Genomic DNA, 17,702 nt, shown 5'->3' with positions numbered 1-17,702 from the left:
ATATTGAGGAAAGGCTGAGATAAGGCTTGGGCCCCTCAAGTTCTGCTTCATTCACTGTAACCTTGCCCCCGCCCCCTTAGTCAGCTGGAGGCAGCCTTGGCAACAGAAGTCATAAAATGGTGTAGTAATAGAAGTAACTGGACCAGGAAGAGGAGGCATCTGCTCTAATGATGTCATAACCATTGATGGCCACAGTAGGGTGGCCGATGGTCATGCAGTACATGTATCAAGATTAATGATTGTAGAGGGCTGAGGCATGACATAAGGCATTTCATTCTGGAAACAGTGCTGTCAAGAAGCGATATACGCTGCATAACTGATTGTCATCTCACTTCTGTACCTGGTGAGTTTGATTGTTTTTCTGAATTCACTGGTAATTGAAGCCTATCTTTCCTGGGCAGAGAGTCTATTGTCTGGATCTGATCCAAGTCTTGTTCCTTAGCAACCTCAGGTAAACGTGTAACTTTTGTTTGATGCTTTTTTCATTGACGAATTCAGTTTGAAGCCCATGGACCCCTATCTCCCAGTTCAGGTAATCACTGGCATCCTCAAGGTTAGTAAGGAGATAGAGCAGAAAAGTTTAGGCAGCTCCTCTCAGGTCAGGGGGGAAAATTGACTGTCCTTAAGTGCACTGGTTAACATATATTCCCTGAGTCCTGAATAAAGATTCATGGCTGAGAAGGTCCCAGTACAGCCAGAAAACTGCTGGTCCTGCCCTGTCTTCCATGTCACCAAAAGTGGTTAGGGATCATTGGTGAATCTAGGAAGTCCCAAATGTGGGAAGCCATAGAGGTGAGAGTAGAGGATGTCAAAGCAGTAGCAGCAGCACATCTTTGTAGTCACCACCAAGTTTTTGGTGTTGTGAGTAGTTTCATTGGGCCCGAGGAGAAGGCTCAGTGCTCCTGATGAGGGATTCACTTGTGTAATGAGGGAATTTCAGGATCCCAGAGTTAAGTCCAACACATTCTCCTGACCACTGCTGCCATCCACATGCTGGTGGTTTTGAAGAGGTCCTGAACTAGAGCTGGGGACAGTTGTGGACTGGTTCCTGTGACTGTGCATTCCATTTCCAGGTAATTTAGGCTTCTTGACCCGACAACAGCATGCTGCCAACTTGGGCTCGAGGGGAGAAACACAATGTCTTTTTCCCATCCTGATTCAGTGCTCGAGGTCTGGAATGCTACAGAGCCTGCAATCGGAAAGTTTGTATTGCCAAGGAAACTGCTACAACTGAGGACGGGAGGTATTTTGTCTCTGAAATGAATTTTCTTCCTTCCAATTCTATTCTTTCTTCCTGTACCTTTTCTCCTGGCCCAGATGCAGCCAGGGTGGTCAGAACCTCTTGCGCTCTGCCTCCTTCTCCTGCTTCATGGAGCCATGTGCCTGGGTGGGAGCTCCCCTGGAGTCACATTCTTAACCAGAACACTCTCCTCATATATTAGTACTAGCTCTCAACTTTCATTTGTTTCATTTCTGTATCCTACCAGAGATTATTCACTGAGGCTTTTTTCATCCTTTGTTGCCTCAACTCCTTGTATCAGCTTAGTGAGTTGTATCACAACACAACACTGCTTGGACAAGTTTAGGCAAAATTTAACATTCACTTTCACTACATTTTACATATAGTTTACATATAAACTAGAGAAAGGGTTCAAGACACTAAAAAGTTATAAGGCAAGGAGTTTATACTTCTGTTGGTAGGAAGAGGGCTGCCTCAGAGTGTCCAGATAATGAGATCAGAACTATACCTTAGGAAAACTGCTCTGGAAATCAGTGTACAGAAATATTGAAGAGAAGATCCTATGTTTTCTTCTAACAGTCTTTTATTTTTAGCTCTTATATTTAGAACTTTGATCATTTTGAGTTAATTTTTGTATATGATGTGAAGCAGGGCTCCAACTTCATTCTTTTGCATGTGGATATCCAGTTGTCCCTGCACCATTTGAAGAAAAGACAATGATTTCCCTCACTGAGTTGTCTTGGCACTCCTCTCTCATATCAAATAACCGTAAATGTATAGATTCATTTCTGGATTCTCAATTCTATTTCATTGATCTATATGTCTATTCTTATGCCAGTGCCAACAGTCTTGATTAATGTAGCTTTGCAGTAAATTTTGAAATGGGAACACATTTATCGAAATATTAAAAATACATAACTATTCAATAAATGATTCTGGGCAATTGATTATTTTGAGGAGGGAGGACCTTTGTTTATATTCCTTTTCTCATGACGTTTCACCAAATGTATGCCAAGTGAATTTAAGAGTTAAATTTACATGATAAAATTGTAGAATTAAAAAACAGTGAATATATATTAAATATCTAGAGGGATGAAAATTTTTTAAGATTGACAAAAGTGAAAAAATCCACAAAGGCATTTCTTGAAATTCTTAACCACTGGTACATCAAAAAAGCAAATTTAAAAGGAATATAAACTGAGAAAAACAATATAAAAATAGTCAGTATAAAGAGCTAATATAGATTGATAATTAAAAATATGAAGTCTGGGGGCTGGACAGTGGTTAATAAGTTCAGGCAAACCACTTCGGCAGCCCGGGTTTGCAGGTTTGGATCCCAGGTGCGGACCTACACTACTCATTGGCCATGCCATGGTGGTGACCCACATACAAAATAGAGGAAGACTGGCACAGATGTTAGCTCAGGGCAAATCTTCCTCAAGCAAACAAAAAAAAATATGAAGTCTGCACTAGACAAAGGATGTGAATAGACAATTTACCAAAGAGAAATTATAACAAGTTAACAAATGAGAAAAACCTTAACCTTGTTAGAAACTTTTCAAAAATCCAAAGAAAAACAGTAGATACCATTTTTATGACATTATTGATATATTAAAAATAAAAATATTGAAAAGTTAAATATAAATTTATTGTATGACCCTACAATGCCACTCCTAGGAATCTATCCAAGAAAAATGAAATGTACATACATATATTTGCAAAATAATAAGAAATTCAAAAGTATGAAATAAATACAAAGGAATGGATTTATTGTCAATGAGGGGGCAATTAAAGACAATACCTGATTAACAGGATTGTGGTAAGGAAAAAAGTCATCTATGAAAAGTACTGGTTACTTAGGACATCTTCTATAATGTTAAGGGTATATATGGTGTTATGCACAATGATATATATATATATATAATTCATATACACAGATATATAGTCTGGATAAGCTTTTTGCCATCTTTTTTTTTTTGAATTAACAAATACATGGCTAACATCATTTTACGGCTATGATTTCCAAGCAGGAGTATCCAAGGTTGTCAAAATGTAATCTCTGTTACTTTTGCTGATTTCAAAATTCATATATCTGTTCCAAATATAACCCCTCATGCAATAAATAGATATTCATAAAAGAAAATCATTTATCTCTCTCTCATCCCATTCCCACCACAAGATGTTTACTTTCTGTCTTATTTTAAAAATCTAAAACCATGTTTATTTTCCCTTCACTTTTTTGAATTAAACATTTTATTTTAAGATAATTGTAAATTTACATGTAGTTGTAATTAATAATGCAGAGAGATGCCTTATACCCTTTACCCAGTTTGCCCCAATGGTAATATCTTGCAGAACTTTAGTACATTATCACAAGCAGTATATTGCCACTAATATAGTAAAGATACAGAAAAGTTTCATCAGTACAAGTATCCCTCATGTTGCCAAGGTGTTCACTCTTGAGAGTTTAGTTTATATCCCCCAGATATAATTGTGTTTGTGTTTAATATTACGTATGTATGTTAATATGTAAATAAATATTCTTATTCATCAGTTGGATCTCATTATGCATATTATTCTGAAACTTGTTTTCATTTATTTATCTCAGTCTTTACATATACTTTTAAAAGTTTTATGTTTGAGTTAGTGTCAGTAATATTTATTTGAAATATATAATATCTGGTTATGGACAGCACTCTTAGCTAGTCAGAATTATTTATATGTCAAGCATATTAATCTTCTGTTGCTAAAATATGTTGCAAATATTTTTTCCATGTTTTCACTTGCCATTAATTTATGGTTGTTTTTTGGTGGGGGTAGAGTATATCTTTTGAACTTTAATATTTCTAATTAAACTCAAAGCAATTCACTGTAGGAAAAATTGAACCTAGCACCAGTGTTCTTTTATCACTCTCTGATTGCCCAGGGCATTGTCGTGAAGAAAATTTAGTGATCCTCCAGACATTTCAAGGAAGTTGGGGATTTTGTCTAGAGTATGCAAGAAAATATGGAGCTTGCAATCATGTTTGGAAGGGAAAGAAGATGCCAGAAGGCCTGAAAATGGGAGAAAATTAGAGGGATGAAGGAATGGGAGGTTAGTGTGAGAGCATTAATAATTAAATGAAATGTGAAAGACTGTGGGAACAAAATTAATCTTGGCAATATCTGTCTATCTGGAAACCCTCATTTCATTCTAGTTTCTTTCCTGTCTCTGCTACTTCACCCTATAGTTGAACATCAAAGCAGCAGTTTTCCTGTTGTGTCCAGGAAGGAAGTACAGAGGAATTGAAGATCAGAGTAAGGAAAGATGTGTCCTAAGAGCAGAACCATCTCTGACCACAGAAACATGGTTGAGTCACTTGCCCTGTGCTGACTTCGAGTCTAACTGGTTTTAATATAGAATGTGAATGTGTGTTAGAGTTGAGAGTGGCATAGGGAAAGTGACTACTTACCAAACTCCTGAGTTTTATTAACTATTTCTCTCCTCCGAGCCTAATTTTTCTCTTCTTTCAAATGAAAATAACACTAATACTCATGCAACATGTTGCTTTGAAGATTAAATGAAGAACTAGTGGTTAAATGAGTGTGCAGTCATTCCATACTCAGGCTTTGGGGCCTCACTGTCTGGTTTCATATCCCAGCTCTGCTACTTAGAAACTGTGTGACCTAGGGCATGCAGACATGTATATGAGGAAGACTTCAGAGTTAGCATTTGTCCAGAAGCATGGGACCAAAGGGAATTGAGGGAATTGTCAGCAGAATGAGTGACTGGAAGACCATGACATCTGAGCTGGCTAGGGAAGGAGTCCAAGGATGTGGAAGCCTGATGATATAGAGAGAGGAAGTAGAGGGGCCATGTGAGGGGTTCCATGGTCCCTGCCCACGACGGACGTGAGACAGCTCAGAGAGCCTGAGTTGAGACAGACACTGCAACTGTTCGCTAAGATGTGAACAGTCCTCACAATGCGGCTGAGAAGTGTGCACTGTGGTCTCTGTTCTCTAGGTGAGAAGGCCAAGACTAGTCTTTGATCATTGAAGGACTATGTGGAATAACATAGAATTATTCCTTATGTAATGGCAAGTATCCCTTAGTTCATATTTTTAAGACATGCACACGCCAACATATGGATCCCTCATGTAAATATACATAAAGAAAGGAAAAGTGGCAAGTGGTAGAAAATAACATATACAAGACCCCAAAATAGAGGCATAATTTGTAAACAGGTGGTACCTCACCTATGTCATCATTTATAAGATTGTAAGTTGAAATTTGGTACTACTATTGTCTTAATTTCAAAAATTATGCCTGCTTGTCATCGGAAGTGCAAACATCACAGAAGTATGGAAAATAAATTGTGCAAGTGTCCCTTTCAACTCTTGCCTGCAATTCTGAACTACTAATTGCCAGTCGATGAGAAAGGTCCCACAGAACTGACCAGAATGTGAAATCAGGTGCCATTGTGGTTTGTGTGGAAGTGAAAATAAAGCACATGGACATGGAGCACCCAGTGTCACCTCTCTGAGAAAGGCACTAGGCAGACAGGCTGACTCTCCCACCCTCTCAGGTGCTAAAGCAAGATCCCTCTCACAGGGCACCTTCGGAAAGGAGGAGGAAAGGATGGATGAGAAGACAGATGGAAGCATGGTGAGAGCTGTGCAAATCATAAAATTGTTCACGGTGTGGTCTTTGAAAACATTCAAATGACTGGGAATAAGAAGTGAAATATGTGAGTCCTCACCTTCTTTCCTTCCACAGCCCTCACGAGCCAGTAGGCATCCCTTGCAAAGCCCCTTTGTGCCAGGTCACACGCCTGCTTCTGGGGGCCTCCAGGTAGAGCATCAGGCTGAGTCACACTGTCTCCAGAGGCCAATCGCTGGAAGCAGCACATGTCCCTTCTCATAGGATTTACTGACAAACTACCTATGGAGCCAAGCCTGATGTATCTGCTAGGGACTGTCAGGGTGAATGGAGGGCGAAAGGAGAGGCCAGGGCCTTTCAGTCCTGGACCCGTTGGCTCATGGTTGGAGCAGGGGAGGAGTGATCCAGGACACACAACATACAACGTGCAACATCACTCTTTATTATGAAAATAAACAGCCATCATGAGTGGGGAAAATACACAGAACAACTGACCCTTCAGGTCGTTATGTTACCTGGCCTACAAGTTAACTTTGGGTTCTTGGTCAGCCAGGCTTCCAAGCGCAGTCATGGGCATGGCCTTAGGCTGGAGAAAAGAGAAACAAAGATGGTGGAGATGAAGACAAAGACTACATCCAACAGCTTCTTTTAGGGGATTTCTTTGAAGGCCTCCTCTGGGATCTTGCCCTTGGTCTGGAGGGAAGGAATCAGGATGTCAGAAGAGCCGGCTCCCTGAGTTTCATTCCCAGGCCACCTGCCTCCACCTTCCTGGCCTTCCTGAAAGGCCCAGAAATGTCCTTCGTTAACCCACTTGATTCCCAGACCTCACCTTGAGCATAGTGAAGACCTGACCAGCTCTGGTGTAGTTCCACTCATTGTCCTGAAGGCGCCTGGAGTGGGAGAAGAACAAGTGATCTTCATTAGTACCGCAGTACAGACACGCTGACCATGTAATGCCGCCACTAAATCTATGCCACATATTTTCTGGGACACATGTACCAGAATGAACACTATGTGTAACGACGAAGAAAGACCTAGTGAAAACCAAAATGTCTATCACTAGCATTCATGCCCACCCGAATGCAAAACCGAAAAATAGAGCTGTTCAAAGGAGCAAGGGAGCTTAAGCTATATTGATAAAGAAAGATGTTCAAGAAAGTATCAAATAAAACTTTAAAAATACAAGTTTCCAATCTTTATTTGTTTATTTTTTTTGTGTGAGGAGGACTAGCCCTGAGCTAACATCCAATGCCAATCCTCCCCTTTTTTCTTGAGGAAGATTGGCCCTGAGCTAATATCCATGCCCATCTTCCTCTACTTTATATGGGACACCGCCACAGCATGGCTTGACGAGCAGTGCGTCGGTGGGTGCCCAGGATCCGAACCTGTGAGCCCCGGGGCGCTGAAGTGGAGCGCGTGCACTTAACCACTTGTGCCACTGGATCAGCCCCTCCAATCATTTTTAAATTGAGTTATAATGCACATACTGTAGTATTTCCCATTTTAAGGTGCAGCAACCACAATTCAGTAGTTTTCTAGTATATTCACAGATTTTGCAATCACCACAATTCCACAATCTAATACCAAATCATTTTTACCATATTAAATAAAACTCCTTACCCATTAGCAGTCACTCTCTAGTCCCCCCTTTCCCCAGACTCTGGTGACCGTTAATCTGCTATCTTTCTCTATGGATTTGCCCATTGGGGCATTTCATATAAATGGATTCATACAATATGTGTTCTTTTGTGCCTGGCTTCAGTTACTTAGCATAATAGTTTCTTATACGTGCTATATCACGTATAAGAACTTCATTCTATTTTATTGTTGAATAATATCCCATTGTATGGATATACCACATTTTATTTATCCATTCATAAATTGATGGATGTTTGGGTGTCTGCTTTTTGCCTATTATGAGTAATACTGCTGTGAATATTCATGTACAAGTTCTTGTGTGAACATATGTTTTCAATTCTCTTGATATATACCTAAGAGTAGAATTGCTGGGTCATATGGTAAACGTGTTTAACATATTGAGGAACTGCCAAATTCTTTTCCACAGTGGCTACACCATTTTTCATTCCCATCAGTAATGTATGAGGGTTCTAATTCCTCCACATCTTTGACAACACTTACTTTCATTTAAAAAAAATATAGCCATCCTAGTGTGTGTAAAGTGGTATCTGACTGTATTTTTGATTTGCATTTCCCAGATGACTAATGATGTTGGTAACTTTCATGTGTCTTTTGGCCGTTTGTATGTGTTTTTTTGTTGTTGTTGTTTTTTTTTTTTGGTGAGGAAGATTGGCCCTGAGCTAACATCTGTTGCCAATCCTCCCCTTTTTGCTTGAGGGAGATTGCCCCTGAGCTAACATCTGTGCCAATCTTCCTCTATTTTGTTATGTGGGAAGTGGCCGCAGTATGGCTTGACAAGTGGTGTGTAGATCCATGCCCATGATCCGAACCTGCAAACCCCAGGCCACCAAAGCAGAACATGCACACTTAACCACTACACCAACAGGCCGCCCCCAGTGTTTGTTTTTTTTGATAAACGTCTATTGAGATTTTGCCCATTTTAGTTGAGTTACTTGTCTTTTCATTTTTGAATTCTAAGAGTTCTTTATATATTCTGGATATACATCCCTTATTAGATGTATGATTTACAAATATTTTCTCTGATTCTGTGGGTTGTGTTTCCACTTTATTGTTAGTATCCTTTGATGCAAAAAAGTTTTAATTTTTGATGAAGTCCGATTGATCTAATTTTTCTTTTTTGTTTATGCTTTTGGCATCATATCAGAAACTGTTGCCTAATTCAAGGTCACAAAGAATTTACCCCTATATTTTCTTCTAAGATTTTTGTAGTGTTAGTTCTAACTTATAACTTATGTTTATATATGATGTGAGATAGGGGTACAAATTAATTCTTTTGTGAGTGGATATCCAGTTGTCCCTGAACCAGTTGTTGAAAAGACTATTCTTTACTCATTGAATATTTTTGGCACCCTGGTTGCAAATCAGTTGTCCATAAAGGTGAGGATTTTTTGTGGATTCTAATTCTATTCCATTGATCTATATGTCTATCTTTAAGCCAGTACCATATGCTATTGATCACTGTAGCTTTGTAGTAAGTTTTGAAATAGGGAAGTGTGAGTCCTGCAACTTTGGTCTTCTTCAAGATTATTTTGTCTATTCTGGGTCCATTGCATTTTCATATGAATTTTAGGGTTAACTTGTCAATTTCTATAAAGATACCAGCTGGCATTTTGGTATGGATTGCATTGAATCTGTATATAATTTTGGGGAGTATTACCGTCTTAACAATATTAAGCTTTCCGATCCAAGAACATGGGATGTCTTTCTACTTATTTAGCTCTTCTTTAATTTACTTTAGCAATGTTTTGTGGATTTGAGAGTATACATTTTGCATTTCTTTTGTTAAAGTTGTTCCTAAATATGTTATTTTTGATGCCATTGTAAATGGAATTGTTTTCTTAATTTCATTTTCTGATTGTTCATTACTAGTGTATAGTATTACTATTGATTTTTGTATATTGATCATGTATCCAGAAACAAAGCTGAACTAGTTGATTAATTCTAATAATTTTTTTAGTGGTTTCCTTAGGATTTTATATATACAAGCTCATGTCATGTGAACATTATGTTGTTGTAGCATTATTTATTTTATCACAATAAAATTAATATACATATTTCACAAGCTCACTTTTTTTGGAAGCACAACATCAAAATAGTTATTTTTACAAATTACCTGCAAGTTCCCATCATTCACTCCCTCACTCCTCCCAGCTCCCTCCTATCCCGTGCACACCCGGCACTCCTGAGACCGCTGGATATTCATCCCAGACTTGGTGGAGAAAGCCTGCACCATTTCCTGCTGCTTCTGGGAGAGGGTGGACATGGTGCTGGAGAAGGGTGTGGGCACTGCAATGGAGAAAGCACTCTGGGTTTCTTTGGTTTTGGCATTCCCCACAATCAGTTAATCATTTGCGATGCACAGACGAGAAGAAACATGGACTCTCAGACAACTGGAGAAGTGGACAACCCCACGCTCCCAACAATGATCCTGCTCCCACTGCCACTGAGAAACCAGTTTTTTTCCATACCCTACTGTGCCTGTCCCCTAGATTCCTTGGCTGGTACTTCTCCCCCTCTCACAGAGCCTACCTTTGGAGAAATTGTCTACCAGCTTCATTATATTTGTAGATTTAATCTTATTGCATTTAACCTTTACAGCAGTCTAAGGAGCAGACACTCTAATCCCCATTTTCAGAGGAGGACCGTGAGTCACTGAGGTCTTATAACTTGGTCAAGGACACTGAGCTAACTAGTGAGTGTTGAGGTTAGAAAAAGAATCCGGTATTCTGACTCCAGAGCCCACACTTTTAACCACTAGGCCAGACTGTTCCTTTGGTCTACTATTGGCTTTCCACAGTATTGAGAAAAGCTCCAGGCTACACCACCACATTCCTGCACCACTGGCCTCAGGCTGGGATGGGTGTTCGTTCCCATGTTGCACCCACAACACAGCACTTACCTGGAATTGCTGCCAGAAGTCAGGATGAAGGCCCAGGTGAAGGCATGGACAGAACTGTGAGACTTTCCTTCCACTTCAATGACAACAAACAGCAATACCCTCTTAGAGTTGTACATACTTTTCACACAAGCAGCATTTCCCAGTCAGGGTCTTACTTGATACTATTGCATCATCCTGATGGAAGCCAGACAGGGAAAAATTTTTACTGGGAGTCAGGAGGGGGTTTCAAGTACTGAGCGGGCAATAATAGGGATAATCAGCCCCCCGTGATAGGACCCCTGATGTGTCAGATCCTCCAGCAAACACATGTTCACTTGATTCATTTTTTAAAGCAGCCCAAGAGAAAGTTATCATCAGCTCATTTTACAAATGAGGAAACTGAAAGATTAGATAACGGGCCCAAGGTCATAGAGTATGAAACTGAGATGAGAGCTATAAAACTCCGCAGCCTGTGTCCTTAACATGTGAGCTGCTTTGGAGCAGAAAGACATGGCTGTACATCAGACCAGTATAGTTTGGGGGCAAGGTGGTGGGGGGAGAACACAAAAGGAATCAAAAGGGAAGGGAAAGGAAGGGAAGTGAAGGAAAGGAAGCAACCTGGGAAGCTTGGAGGGTTTGGGAGGGAGCCCAGCCAGAAGACAGGAGTAGTGGGGGATCTGGGGAGGGGACACACAGATACTCACCTTCCTTTAAAACTCCATTGACGGAAAAACAGAGCATAGTTTCCTAAAGAGGAGAACAGTTACTGGGGCTCTCAATGTCCTTCTAAACCTCCTGCTGACTTCTGACTTTCTTGGTTTGCCTGAGGGAGGAAGCAGGTGCTCGCTATCTGAACACAGGTCTACCACAAAGGAGTTAAGGTCATACTGAGTTTTAGGCAACATATTGAGGGATCAACAATGTCACACTTTGTATGCTTCATCAGCTGAACCTAAAGTCTGTGGGTGGAGGAGAAGGGAAGGTCGGACCCTTGACCTCTCTGACTGATCCCTTCATACCCCCTTTCCCATGCTGATCTTCTTGCATCACGCATTTGCCAAGATCCTTGAGGTTCTTTATATTCCTGTTATCCTTTAAGTACTCGCACAATCTGCTTCTAGGAGAAAAAGAAGAACATGAGGTGGTGGTCCGTCCAATGTGGGTGTTTCCAGGAGCTGGCCTGTGTCTGCTGGGGAGCCACATGGCCCAGAAGCAAAGTCTGAGCTGTAATACTCACGTGGCTGGGTCCTTGGGGTTGAAGGGAATGGTCAGGGAGAAGCAGGCCTCATCTGGTAAGCACCAGGAAGACCATGTCGGTCTCCAGAGTCATAGATCAAGTAACACCTGTAAGGGAGCAAAGGGGACAGGCTATCTCTGTGTTCTGGGCCTGCAGGAGGTCTTGAAAGCTCCCCTCAATCCCTGAGAAGATCTGTGCCTGGGTGGCCTGTCTTGTCCCAGCCCTCCTCTGCCTCATGGTCCCAGGGGTACTTACTGAAGCAGGAATTGAAGGACTAGATTCTTTAGGGTCTCAATCCTTTATAGCTTTCCTGGAATCACACACCTTGAAACCATGTGGTAGACAAAGCCTCCCTTGAAATACCCCAGATCTTGCTTGGTCTGTCCTCACCTTACAGAGTTTTATTATCTCAGGGGCTTCAATGTCAATTGCATTTGGTGGTGGTAACTCCTGGCCATCCTGGGGAAGGGAAGAGGAAGTCTGCAGTGCAGATCAGGGAGGTGGCACTGGATAAACAAGGAGACGAATAGGTCCAGGGGGAACTAGGGTTAGAGGTCAGGTGTGAAATGGTCCTTGAAATTCTATCAACAAGGCTACAGTAGAAGTCTTCAACAGAGTGTCCTGGAGCCTCCATTATTGTATGCAACTTTTGGGTAAATGAGTGAGTGAGTGAGGGTGTGTGTGTGTATATGTGTGTGTGTGTGTATGTGTTTATAGGCACATTTTTCCAGGAATAATAGCCTTGCTTTTGTCAGAAGTCTAGTACCCTAACTGGCTAAGGGTCAGATACAAAAACACAACCTAGACAAATCCCAAAAAGCTTCAGGGCTAGTGTGGAGGTCGTCAGTGTTAGTAAGAGGAGTCAATGACGAATGTAGGCACTTACCAGGCCTAACAATGTGGGGAAACAATTCCGGATGGCACTGTCCAAAACCAAAAATAGAAAGAAGTGATTGACAGGTCAGAGTTATGAATCCTCTCTCCCTCCACCCTCCCTCCTACCATCCCGCTCCTTCCTCCTGGGTAGCTCCCACCTAGACTGGTCTTACTCCCTTGTCTAGTGCCACAACATAGCATTTGGAACCCAGGCTCCAGGGCTTCCTTCTCCTCCCTGCCTCCCTTCATTCCTCCAAGTCCCCACTGAAGGCTCCAGGGAGAAGTGGGAATGGGATGGGAGCCCAGGGCTCTGCTACCTCGCTGGGGGTCCAGCATTCTGCCAGGACCAAGACACCCCCAAGAGATGGCCCAGAATGCTGGGGCAGAGAGGTAAGTGAGGCTGGGCTCAGGGAGAGAAAGGGAGGGGATAAGGACAGAGAGGGAACAAAGGTAGGAGGAGAGAGATGAGAGAGACAAGGGAGAGAGAGGAAGGAAAGGAAAGGGAAAGAAGCTCTGCCATGGTGGTGGAGGTCAGGGAAGAAGAGAGAAGAAAAGGGTAATGTCTCCCCTGCTGCAGCCCTTTCCTTCATCTGCCCTGCTTGGCCCTGGACCCAAGCTAGAAATGGAAAACATGCACTGTTGGGCTGGGGGCCCATTGGATTCTGGTTGACACTTTGTCACCTGTGTGAGCCCAGTCTGAGCTGGGAATGGGAAACGGAGCAGCCCGGGGGGCAGGAGACCTTCCCCAGGAGGAGTCAAGGCTCAGGCCCCAGCTCAGCATGGGGTTGCCGGTCTGTGGCCCCTCTTATGATCTCTGCCTTCTCTCCTGATGGCACCTGTGCACCTGTGCCTGTCTTAGTTGATTCCTTGTCTGAGGAATCACACTCGTCTTGGGTGACCCAGGTCTCCTTTGAAGGACCAGGCAGGATGACATGATGTGTGGATGGAGGGAGGGGCATTGCCCCTGAGAGGCTTGTCCTTCTGTCTCCTCAAACACCTCTGCCCTCTTCACTCCACTCGTGCCTCAGGGAGCCCTTTCACTGGTGGTGGCCCACTTCTGGCCCCTTGACTCAGGGAAGCCAGGTTTCTCCCAAGGAGTGCGCAGCTCCTGGCATTGTGCCAGAGGAACAGATGTCACGACAGAAGCCAGCTGGGGCTCAGCATGGGGCAGGAAAACCCCCATGGCAGCCTGGGATTGGAGAGGAGACCCTTTTGGAGCAAGGGAAAGAGGACCCCTCTCAGGGCAGGGGAGGCAAACTCCATATTGGCTCAGAAGCAGGAAGGCCTGTGTCAGCACGAGACCTTGGTCTGGAGGACCTTCTCAGTCCAGGGCACCAGCATCTGGCTCAAGGCTGGTCACTTCTGGTCCTGATGAGTAGAGGGAGCCCTGCTTCCTGGAGCATGCTCTTGGGAGAGCATGCTAGAGAAAGCTAGGTGCAGAGTCGGGAAACAGTCCCCAGAGCATCTGAAGAGGTGAGCTGGTCAGAGGAAGGAAAGTAGCCCTCTAAGCACAGATGAGGGACCCAGAAAAGAGAAGGCCGGGCCTGTGGTCTTCCCAGAGAACCAAGGCTTCCGCCTTCTGCAGAGGGACATTGTCAAGGCTCCTATGGGTGAAAGTCCCCAAGAAGCGTGACAGGGGTTCACACTGACCTTATGTAGGTGGACTGGTCTCGAAAGGTGCCACCTAAGGGGTTCCCTTCCAGCCACAGCTCTTTGGGTTTCAGCCCTTTCATCTTGCCCAACTCCCAAGCAGACTTCAGCTAAGAAATACGGGGAGGAAAGTGGAAAAGGAGTCCCAAGGAAAGAGGGACACCCAGGCCCCTGCACCTCCAGCCCTGACTCTCCCCACAAGTACCTTCACCTGCCTCCTGTCATCACTCTGACGGGCACCACCACCCACTCTCAAACAACTTTGATTGGCTCCCTCTTCCCACCTCATTTTTGGAGAAGTTCAGGATCTTGACTGTGGGGGCTTTCTGTATAATGTCAGACAGGCCATCCAGCCGGTACAGTTTGTTGTCGCACAAGTTTAAAGACAATAGCTTTGAGGCAAGAAGAGTTAGAGTGATGGTTACTATCTAGGACCATGGAGACAAATCTCTCATCTTTCTTTTGCATTTCATTGGTGTGCTCTCCTTTTTCCCATTCTTTGACCCTCTGAAGAACATTGACAATGTCAAGGAAAATAGTGTATTGATTTCTCTGGAGGCTGATTAAGCAAAGTATTCAGCAGAATAAATGATAAATGTGAGTCTGCTAGAGAGAGCACTGGAATGAAAACTAGACATATCCCTTTTTACACTACATTGGGTAGATCACTCTCCCTCTCATATCCTCCAGTCTTAGGTAGGATAGGCAACATATACTACTATATTTTGAGTGTGTGTTTGTGTAGTAATAAAGATGTAGAAAATTGCTAATATTGCTGAGTAGAGGAGCAATCATGATTGGCTTCTTTATATTTGTATTTGCCTTATAAATTTTAAAATTTTATTGTATTTCGATTTCACAATATAAATTATATTTGAAAAACATTCCACTACCTAAATTTTATATAATTTACAAACCTCCAAGAAATATTTCTTGGAGTTCATCATATGTAAATTCTTATTTTCTGAATTTTATTAATAAAAGTGTTATCATGAACAGTTTAATATACACCAAGTAATATGAACTATGCTATCCAGTAAGGTATCCACTAGTTACATGTGGTTATTAAGTATTTGAAATGTATCTTATCTAGATTGAGATGTGTTTGAAGTGTAAAATACACACCATAAGAAACTAACACTTATTTTGCATCTACTAAGTGTTGAGATGGGGCAGTATATTAAGTTTTACTTAATTTAGTATGGGTTTTGAAAATCCAGTTTTTGAAAGCCTGATAGGGCTTATAATTATTTAATCATATAGTGATGTCAGAATATTTCTAGTTATTCCAGACCTAAAGCTTTCCTTTGATGCTGCTAGTTCTGTCAAAAGACCTATAACGAGCACATTTATGTTTCAGGGGGTAATGCTGGGTGATAGATATAAAGATGAATAAGATGTGATTTCTACTCTTGGTGGAGCTTACAAAAGCATGCAGAAGGCAGATACCTAAACAGGTAATGCCCTTATAGAAATACTGCGTTCATCCTGCATTTTCATAAGCAGCCTGGGTATAATAATATTGGCCAAGAGTTTTGGAGTCAGATCGAAGTATGTAAAACAGTTTCATGGAGTATTAATCCTAAGACTTTAATGAATTACAAAACCTAGCTTCCATAATTGTCATGAGGCTTCATGTGAGAGCATGTGGAAACTACTACCCACAGTACCCTGTGTGAAATAAGAACTTTTAAAAAATGTTGGTTCTCTTCCTTTCTCTCCCTGATATGTCACATCATTTTGGACTTTAAAAATACTTTTAAGAAGATGAAAATCCTGATTTGTAAATCACAGAGTAAAATGTCCAAGGCTGGGAGCATAATTGTTGCTCTGTTAACTAGCCCACACAGTGATTTTATCCTACTTCTTCCACTGTAAACAGTTTTCAGTCTAAAAGAGCTGTGGGGATGTGGATCATCTGTACAAGCTGGATCTTTCATTATTACTTAACACTGAGCACAACTTGCTTTGGAGTTGAATCCTACATAAATTTCATAAGCTACGTTGCTGCAGGAGGGCATTTCCAAGCTGGTTCAGTGATGCTATTTAGAAATAATCTTCTATTATTTTTCCTTTATTTTCCTGTTCACTAAGTCTCCCTTTGTTCAGAGTGTGGTTATCAGCAATTTTCAGCAAATTTTAAAAATCCATTCAGAAAGCTCAGTTGATGGAGGGAAAAACTGGAAGCGTAAGAATATTTGAGAAAATTCCATGGGCTCGTTCAGAACTTGCTTACACCTCAGACCTAATTAGCAACAAGTCCTTGACTATTAAGTGAGTAGAGAATTATCTCAAAGGTGACTTTGGGCTCTAAAATTTCTTTATTTAAAGTGAATGAAGTTTTCTTAAGAGATTAAGCTTTTTAATGATATGAGCAGTAAATATGAAACCTTAATCTGTACTTCAGAAATTCATTTCAAGGTATTCATTTATGCCTTCAGTATTCATCAAAGCCTAAACTTGTACAGATCTTCCTCGACTTACGATGGAATTACATCCCAATAAACCCATTATAAGATGAAAATATCACAAGTTTAAAATTCATTTAATACACTTAACCTACCGAACATCATAGCTTAGCCTAGCCTACCTTAAACACGCTCAGAACACTTACATTAGCCTACATTGGGCAAAATTATCCAATACAAAGCCTATTTTACAAAAAAGTGTTGAATATCTCATGTAATTTATTGAATACTATACTAAAGTGCAAAACAGAATGGTTGTATGGGTACAGAATGGTTGTAAGTGTATTGGTTGTTTACTCCAGTGATCACATGGCTGACTGGGAGCTGCGGCTCGCTGCCACTGTCTACCATCATGAGAGAGTATCGTACTGCATACCACTAGCCTGGGAAAAGATCAAATTCAAAATTCAAAGTATGGTTTCTACTAAATGTGTATCACTTTGGCACCGTCATATAGTCAAAAAATTGAACCATTGTAAGTTGGGGACCATCTGTACCTAACCCATGGAGTAAAGCATCTTTAAGGGAGTGCGCCTTTAGCATTTCTAACCCAGGTTCACAATATCAGTGAAATGTGTCTAGCTGATCAAATGTTCATTAACCCTCTTCACCTCAGCCTAGTATAAGGAATGAAATACAATGTTCTATGAATTTTAGTCATAGTTTTAATTAAAATTCTTATTTGTCCTCACTCTAAATTCTTCATCTAATTCCATCTTAAATTCTTTCCAACACAGAATTCCTGAGTTGCTTTGGATAACCCAATACACACAAAAATTAACATTAAAAATGGTAGCCAGAGTCAAGTTTGGATAGTCCTCTTAAAGAGGTCCAGTTGAGATGAAGAAACTGAGTTAAGAGAGAATAATAGTAGCTAACACACCAGACACTGTTCTAAGTGTCATACATAAATTCTTTTAATCCTTGTAATTATCATATGAATTAAGTACTTCATTAATATCCCCATGTTACAGATGAAGAAAGTTGAAGTAGTTTCCCAAGGTTACCCTGCTATGAAATAGTAGACTCCAGTTACAAACCTAGGGGCCAAACAC

General features: G+C 41.4%; 3 pseudogenes; all 3 read right to left on the bottom strand.

Moving 5' to 3' along the window:
* Positions 1-210: 210 nt before the first annotated feature.
* Positions 211-1,152, bottom strand: LOC131400327 (AMMECR1-like protein; annotated as a pseudogene).
* A 5,375-nt stretch (positions 1,153-6,527) lies between these two features.
* On the bottom strand, positions 6,528-10,553 carry LOC131400326 (nuclear RNA export factor 2-like; annotated as a pseudogene).
* An 805-nt stretch (positions 10,554-11,358) lies between these two features.
* Positions 11,359-16,998, bottom strand: LOC131400324 (nuclear RNA export factor 2-like; annotated as a pseudogene).
* Between the last annotated feature and the right edge of the window lie 704 nt (positions 16,999-17,702).

Source organism: Diceros bicornis, chromosome X (genome assembly GCF_020826845.1).
Source record: "Diceros bicornis minor isolate mBicDic1 chromosome X, mDicBic1.mat.cur, whole genome shotgun sequence".
In the NCBI taxonomy this organism is placed as follows: domain Eukaryota; kingdom Metazoa; phylum Chordata; class Mammalia; order Perissodactyla; family Rhinocerotidae; genus Diceros; species Diceros bicornis.
Note: the sequence above shows the minus strand (reverse complement) of the source record. Positions and strands in the feature narration are given on the sequence as shown.